Source organism: Dermochelys coriacea, chromosome 24, assembly GCF_009764565.3.
Source record: "Dermochelys coriacea isolate rDerCor1 chromosome 24, rDerCor1.pri.v4, whole genome shotgun sequence".
Taxonomy (NCBI): domain Eukaryota; kingdom Metazoa; phylum Chordata; order Testudines; family Dermochelyidae; genus Dermochelys; species Dermochelys coriacea.
In genome coordinates this window covers 10,503,697-10,512,736 of record NC_050091.1, presented here as the reverse complement: position 1 = coordinate 10,512,736, position 9,040 = coordinate 10,503,697, and positions in this window count along the sequence as shown.

Genomic DNA, 9,040 nt, shown 5'->3' with positions numbered 1-9,040 from the left:
TCCAACCCTGATCTTCTATGATTCTATGATTCGATGATGAACGTTTAAAAAATAAGTGATTTAAGTGTCGAGGGCAAAGCGCTCATCACCCAGAGGTATTTCTATCCAACTGCCCAGCACTTCAACGTGGCCTGGTAGTCGCGGCACCGGTGCTGGGAGAGAGCTGAAAAAAACCCACCCCCGCAAGGGGAGTAGCTGCCAGCACTAGTGCACTGTCTATACGGTCACTTTACAGCGCTGAAACTTGCAGCGCTCAGGGGGGTGTTTTTTTTACGCCCCTGAGCGAGACAGTTTCAGCGCTGTAAAGTGGCAGTGTAGACAAGGCGTTCGATTTCCACCGAGTATCAAGTGTGAACTCCTCAAGCATTAGAGTTGGGAATTCAGCTGTTGGGAGCAGTACAGTTGCACGTCTCCTCTTCGTGGTGGTGGGAGGGGGGAAGCAATGCACAAAGCCTTTTGTCTTCTGATGTTCAGCAGTGGTTTCCCTGGAGCTGATGGGCCTTCTTTGGTTGGGCAAGAAATAGCACTTCCTGTTGGAAACAAGTATTTTGCATGTGGTAATGCTTCTCTCCTCTCTGGTGATTTACAGTTACAGAGCAAACACTTAAATATTGCTTTATAACATAGCCTACAGGTATTATAAGTGAGATTAATGCACACAGCAATTTACAAGCATTCCATAAAGTCTAAACACTGAGCATGTTTTTATAACTCTAATATCTATTTAAACCGTTCCAGCACACAGACTGGCTCCAGCTATTTGTCAGCACTTGTGGGTCACGGCAGAGCACTGGATGAGAGCTCCCCCAGCGCTCGAAAAAAAACCACCTCAATGAAACTTGCTGCGCTCAGGGAGGTGTTTTTTCACACCCCTGACTGAGAAAGCTGCAGCGCTGTAAATTGCCAATGCAGACAAGCCCTCAGTGTTCAGTTGTCACCTAGGGGCCTTAGCATGAACGGGCCCTTCCTCTGCCAGCATCACAGGTTCAGAAACATATCTGAATTCTCACAACCCTCCCACAAGGTAGATCAACATTATCTCCATTGTAAGGTGGGGAGGTGACTTATCCAATTGAGGGACAGGGCTCAGTACATATCCATGTATCCTGACGTCTTGTTTCCCGCTGTACCCTTCCTCTTGTACAATGCCCCCTGCCATTTAAAATAGACCCTACAATAAGTTAAATAATAACAGTGGCCAGTAATTTATATATGTATATTCAACGAGGAGTACTTGTGGCACCTTATAGACTAGCAGATTTATTTGGATATAAGCTTTCATGGGCTAAAACACACTTCATCAGTGGGTTTTAGCCCACAAAGTGTTTTAGCCCACGAATGCTTATGCCTAAATAAATTTGTTAGTCTCTAAGGTGCCACAAGTACTCCTTGTTGTTTTTGCTGATACAGACTAACACAGCTACCACTCTGAAACTTGATATATGTATGTTGAAAGTCAAACAGAAGTCAAATTCTTATACTTTGCACCTCTTCACAAATCTTCTCTCCCCCCACACCTTCCCCATTCCTGCTACCAAAAGAGCTAAAGTAGCACCTGGCAAAATTATATTGGTACTTAAAATAAATATTTTCAGACAAGGAGCATAGAAACTGCAAGATTAGGGGTCTGTCTCATCTGCTATCCTGCCTCTAATTGTAGTCAGTGCCAGATGTTGGCCTGAGACCTGATCAACCCCTTCCCTCCCCACCCCCTACCCCCTCCATTAAACCAGCCATGGACGAAATGCTGGGCATTCACTACTAAAATTGGGGGGGAGGGGGGAAGTTCTACTGCTGATAAAGCACCCCCACCTCAGGAATGTCCTAATGAGACTTATAACCACCAAGGTTATAGAGACACCCAGATACTGGGAAATTAGGAAGGATACAGAAAGAGACTCAACAAATGGTAAAATAAGCTCTGACCAGTGTTTTATGCTCACTAGCTGCACAAACAGAAAAGGACACAGCTAAGTTACAATTTGGGCATGAAAGATAAAATGTAAAAAACGTGGGCAGGAAGGAGGACAGAGAGGTGCCAGTGTATAATTGGTTAAAATGTTTGTTCTTTAGGAGTGATAGGTTTAGTAAAGTGAAAGGGGGGAGCTAGTTTTACCGATAGAATGTAAATGTAAAGCAAGGCTCTTTGGGAACCATTTCTGGACTGTAGTTCAACATCAAGCTGCTGGAACTCTGACTCCTCTGCATAATAGTGATGTGCAGACGCATCACCAGGAACCCCCAGATGAGTGGATCCTGACTGGCCATCAGGTGAAATTTGTTTGTATCTTGGGAGCAGTGAGCATAAGAGATTTGTTTGGTATATGTATTCTGTTTGTGTTGCCAATAAATAGATGTTTAGAGCACAGCTGTCTGAGGCTCTTTCACTGGGAAAAGGTCACGCAGACCTGTACAGCCCCGAAACCCATGGGTAGGGATGGGTACTTAAATTGACCAGGTCTCTCCCTGAGCCCCATGAGAAAGGCTAGGTGTCTTACACCCCAAACTCTCGGTCAGGAAAGGGTGGAAGTGCCTAAATTGACCAGGTCACGCCTTGAGCCCTCAATAGGGTGTAGGCCAGGTGCCCTAGATTATGTGAGTAACAGTGGGGATAGTATCTGAGTGGCCAGATCTTGCTGCTGTATATTCAACAGTGGCTACACTACTACTTTTAACAACCTGACTCTATCAGGTACGCCTGGACATACTGAAGTCTTGCCTCCAAGTTGTAGTGTGTATATATTGTAAGGGAAAGCTCCCAGGCCCTGCCAGCACAGGGTCATAACCAGGATCTACAAATAACTGCTTGAAAGAGGCATAGAGAAAGCGAGCACCCTGGAGTTTCAACCTCATTTTTCAGACTAGAACAAATCCGCTACTTAACTGGCATAGCCCGGAGGCCCGCAGGACTACAGTACTCATTACCTAGAAACGCAGCCTTGAATACTCCAGCTGTGACACAATAAACAGTGCTTCATATACCCAGTCGTTTTCAGGCAGGGATACTGTGCAATTAAATAAAGTTCCAGCCGAACAATTCTTACAGAATTCAGCTAAACGAGCATTGGCGGGGTCATAGGAGCAAAGAAAACCATTTCTCAGGGTTCTTTCCTCGGATCTGAGCTTCTTCAAATCCAATAATGGGCCTGTCTGCCCTGAAAACCTCAGCAGCTGGTGATTTGTTCTGTTGCAGCTTGGACTGACTGTCATTTGATCCGTAAAACTGCTCAGGGGAGCTATAGTGGGAGGAATACATCACAGCTCTTGCACTAAGCACAGCAGACTGAACAGAGCAACATCACATGAGTATGCTACTCTGGTCACCTGACTAGCATAGAGTCCAAATAAAGGACCTGATCCTCCCCTACAAAGCCTCAGCTAGGCCAGGACTTGGGTGTCCAGGTGACTGTCTCTTTCTGGGCGACCAACAGAGATCCTTATTCATAGATTCTAAAGCCAAAAGGGACCACTGTAATAATCTCATCTGACCTGCAAAATGCTTGTATAGTTTCAGTCCCCCTCTTGAAAAACATTTCCAGCTGAGCACTGGGAGACAAAGCGTCAATGTGGAAAGATGTTCCCTGCTGGCTTTTTTCCACCTGTTTGAGCTTCCTTTGTTTTCCCTTCCTGCTTGGAGACTCTGTTTACTGCTTACATGCAAATTAAGACAAGCACACATTCCTTTGTCTAGGACAGACCTGTTAGCCAATGTCTCTTAGCCAGGCCTGTAGGATTTGGAATATGTGTTAATAACATCATACAGGGGAATCTTATAACTTCACATGCAATGTTGCCACACATATTTTATCAAGACAATACTAGTAAATTAGGAGTTTTCAAATGATACCTCACGAGGTATATCTTGTACAAAGATTATTACAGTAGCATGTAGGGTGTAAAATGAACATAGGGGTGTATTTCATCACAACCCCCCAATCCTTTTAAGAGTCACTGCTTCCCAGGATAGAGTCCGCCATCCTGTAAATATAGCTTAAATTCTTTGTGTCTAAATGTAGAACTTTACATTTGGCCATAATAATTGCACATTGTACGGGTTACCTCCAATTTATCAAGCAATCCAGGTCACTCCATATCAGTGATCTGCTACTATTTACTACTCCCACAATCTTTGTCATCTGCAGACTTTATCAGTGATGATTTTACATTGTCTACCAGATCATTGACAAAAATGTTAACTAGTGTAGGCCCAAGAACTGATCCCTGCAGACCCCACTGGAAATGCAGCCATTTGATTCCCCATTTACAGTTGTGGTTTGAGATCTATCAGACAGTTTTTAATCCATTTAATGTTTGCCATGCTGATTTTGTATCATTCAGTTTTCTCAATCAAAATGTCATGCAGTACCAACCCAACCACCTTACAACAATCTAAGTACAGTCTAAGACTTTAACACTAGTGCTATTATCAACCACACCTTTTATCTCATCAGAAAAGACAACAAGTTAGTCTCACAGCCTGATCTATTTAGTCTGATCTATTTTCCATAAATCCATGATGATTAGCGTTGATTATATTACCCTAATTTAATTCTTTAATAATTGAATGCTGTTTCAGCTGTTCCATTGTTTTACCTGAGATTGATGTGAACCTGAAAGGCCTATAATTATATGGATCACCATTTTAAATAACGTCACAGCACTAACTTTCTTCCAGGCTTCTGGAACTTCCCTAGTGTTCCAAGAGTTACTGAAAATAAACATTAATGGTCCAGCGATCTTTTAAAACTCTTGGATCCAAGTTGTCTGGACCGATTGATTTAAAAATTTCTAACTTTAGTAATAAGACAAGGTGCGTAAGGTAATATCTTTAACTGGACCAATTTCTGTTGGTAAAAGAGACATGCTTTTGAGCTCCAGAGAGCTCTTCTTCAGGGCTAGGTCTTTAGTAACTTCTTTTAACATCCTCCAGAGACGCTAGTGGAATGGAGAGAGTGTTATCCCCACCCAGTGATAAGACAACATCATCTTTTTCTCCCCAAATACAGAACACACCTATTTATTGAGCTCTGCTGCCTTTTGGCTCATAATTTTTTCAGCTTTGTGAAATGGGCCTTTTGACAGCACCAGTTATGTATGTGACTGGTCTGAACTTTATTCTGTTGATGGGACTGGGTCTTGGTGAAGGATCCAGGCTATGGAATTGATGTGTCCCAGAGATCAGTCGGAGCCTGATTCTTGGCATTTTGGAGCCAGCTGAAGGCAGCATTCTCATTACCATTGGGCACAGACACCTTGGCTGCCTGCAGAATCAGACCCTACTGGCATGGATTGAAAGGGATTGACAGTACATCTGTGTCTGCCCCTCTTTCCTGGCTGCCACCACAGTGCCTCCCCAACTAGGGACACTGACCCATGGTCCCTCATTATTATTTTGAATGACCCCCATGAATGACCCCGTGTCATGTACAAATCTCTCCCACCCAGACACTGACTTTCAGCTTTCCCCAGGGGTGCTCCATCCCCACTCTACCCCCTCGTCCAAGCATGCCCCGCCCTCACTCTGCCTTTTCCTGCCCCTGCTCTTCCTCATTCCCCCCACCCCCAGCACTTCCCCATTCCCCCCACCCCCAGCACTTCCCACTCACCACGTAACAGCTGGTCGGCAGGTGACGCTGTGGGGGAAGAATGGGGAGGAGCTGATGAGTGGGGCCCACTGAACAGCTTATGGATTGGTGGCTGGTGGATGCTGGACACCCACTATTTTTCCCCCTGGGTGCTCCAGACTCAGAGCACCCATGGAGTTGATGCCTATGCTCCTGACCTCCGCTGCCTCTCCCAGCTTCCCATTAATTTCTGAAGCTAGTTTAGTATGGTGCTTCTTGGGTGAAATCCCGGCCTCATTAAAGTCAATGGGAGTTTGGGAAATACAATTGTGACATTACATTCCATGTTCCTTATGAAAATATGTTTATGATACAAATATGACATAACTGAGACGTGCTTTATGCAAGATGGTCCATGTGAGATATCATTGGCAAGGTTATGAGTTACTGAATGTAATTATCCAGTTTGTACACCTGTATCATTTCTATATCTGAAGTTAGGAATATGAACTACGTATCTGTATTTCAAATGTGTTAACTTTGGGTGTCACCCCAGGTACCTTCAGATACCACAATGGAAAAGCCAGACAGGGCTAATGGGCCATTAGCAGAAACAATTGACTGTGAAAAAGCTTAGTCTTCCTGTGGACCATGGAGACAGCCTATGAACAATGGCTGCCACAGCCCTGCAGAGACATGGGTCTGAGTCACCTGGTGCTGGATACCCCTCCTCTCCTGTGAAACGGTTTTCCACTAGAAGACAAAGGGTTCCCGCCTTACACAAGAGCTATATAAGGCAGGGGAGTGACATCATCAAGGTTTCCTCTGCCTCCCCACCCTAAGAGACACTGAAAAAGACCTGGAAGCAAGAACTAAATGGGGGGCGGGGAGGGAGGATCGAGCCCACGCTGGAAGGGCATCTAGCTCATGAGTAATAATACCTGAGGTCTCAAGAGGGAGACTAATGCAGCAGCCTTTCGGACGTTCTGTAATCAGTCTGCAACAATATCTAGGGTGAGAAATACTGTTTGTAACCAATTTCTTTAGTGAAACTAGCTTAGTTTGCGTATTTGGTTTCATTTGCTTAGTAATCTGCTTTGTTCTGTTTGCTACCCCTTTTGCCACTTAAAATCTGCCTTTTGTAGTTAATAAAATTTGTTTTGTTTACAATATAACCCAGTTTCTGTAATTTCTAACGGGAGAGGGGAGGGCGAGAAGTTGTGCATACCTTCCTCCACATTGAGGGAGGAGGCGAATTTCATAATATACCTTTGGGTCTGCATTCCAAGGGAGATGGACACCCGAGTGCTGAGGCAAGTCCCTTAAGCTGAGTCTTCCCAGAGCTGATCTTTAGCTGGGTATGGCCCTGCCTGTGTGTGTGTGTTAGAGGAGATTTTACTAGCCTGGCTCAGCAAGACAGGTTAAAGGGGGCCCATGCTGGCAGAACAGGTAGACTCAGTGGTATCTCAGCACATCAGGTGGATTCCTAAGGGGCATAACCCATCACAAGAATCATAGAAATACCATCCATGGACTCCCTTTGATCTCAGGTTTCAGAGTAGCAGCCGTGTTAGTCTGTATTCGCAAAAAGAAAAGGAGTACTTGTGGCACCTTAGAGACTAACAAATTTATTTGAGCATAAGCTTTCATGAGTTACAGCTCACTTCATCGGCTCTAAGGTGCCACAAGTACTCCTTTTTCTTTGCTCTCAGGGACCTTATAGGATCATAAACGTGTAGGACTAGAAGGGACCTCTAGAGGTCATCTAGTCCAATCCCCTGCACTCATGGCAGGATTAAGTATTATCTAGACCATCCCTGACAGGTGTTTGTCTAACCTGCTCTAAAAAACCTCCAGTGACAGAGCCCTTTGTCTCTGGACACAGGAGGTCCTTCCAGTACTATGCTCATCGAGTCCAGTCCCCTGCTATCACAGGAAACCCCTCTGCTACTAGGATCTAGTGCTTCTCCGTCCCACCCACCATCCAGCTAGCATCCAGAGAGCCTTCCCTTCTGATGCTCCTGCTATCTGGAACAGCCTCCTTGTACCTCCCCTTCTAGCTTCAGCTGAGAATGTGTCCCTCCTCTCTTGTGTTCTCTCTCCTTTGGCCATTGTTTTTATTCACTCCGTACCCGTAAGATTTGGATCGAGGGCTTTTAGGGATGCAATTTCTAAGGAAGTTGTTGAATAAAGTTGTCTTCTCTTCTCAGTTTTTCCGCTCCAGCTGGCGCACGCTGGTTTGTTATTGTAGGGTTGCACACAGACCATGGGCTGTTGGGGCTGTCTGTTTTAATTTTACAAGCAAAAAGAACATTGACATATTTGTTCTGAAAGGAAACAGCACGTGGAATCTGGAAACAGATTTAAGAAAAAGGAAGAGTAGGTCAAACATTGCTCTTAAAATCCTGAGTTCCCTTTCTGTGTGTTAAAAAGGAACTTCTCCTTCTGTCTTGCAAATGGAAGAAACTAGCAATGTCAAGAAACTGAAGAATGTGCTGTTATTAAACTACTAAATTGCAATACATGTTTTTTGAAAATTAAAATCCATCTCAGGCATCTTGTTCTGATTTGAACCTCAATCCCAAAGCCTTTCCACATCCAACCCCTCCATTGACTTCTTGTGGTGTAGCATGGCTGTGCACTGTTAAATGGCTGCCACCCCAGAGGTGGCTGCATTTCAGTGCTGGGATGAAATGATCTCTGTGCATAAGGGTAGGTGTGTCACAGCATCCCCAGGCACTGCTCTGGAACTACTCCTGTGACAAAGTTCCTGCTCTACCTTGGTGGGTCTTGCGCTTATTGGCGGATTTGCTCGCCTTGGAGCTTCATGGCAGCCCTCAGCTTGGCCATTTTTCTGAACCCACAGTCCAGGTCAACTCCTCCTGTGTCTGACCAGGAGTTGGGATGATTTGGGGGGAACCCAGGCCTGCCCTCTACCCCGGGTTCCAGCCCAGGGCCATGTGGAATGCAGCTGTCTAGAGTGCCTCCTGGAACAGCTGTGCGACAGCTACAACTCCCTGGGCTACTTCCCCATGGCCTCCTCCCAACACCTTCTTTATCCTCACCAGAGGACCTTCCTCCTGGCGTCTGATAATACTTGTACCCCTCAGTCCTCCAGCAGTCCGCATTCCCACTCTCAGCTCCTAGTGCCTCTTGCTCCCAGCTCCTCACACGCACACCACAAACTGAAGTGAGCTCCTTTTTTAAAACCCAGGTGCCCTGATTAGCCTGCCTTAATTGATTCTAGCAGCTTCTTGATTGGCTGCAGGTGTTCTAATCAGCCTGTCTCAATTGTCTCCAGAAGGTTCCTGATTGTTCTGGAACCTTTCCTGTTACCTTACCCAGGGAAAAGGGACCTACTTAGCCTGGGGCTAATATATTTGCCTTTATTACTCTCCTATTGCGGGTCCTGCACAAGGGCACGCCCCGCCCACCCCCAGCCCGCCGGACCTTTTAATTGGACCCCTGCCCCGTGG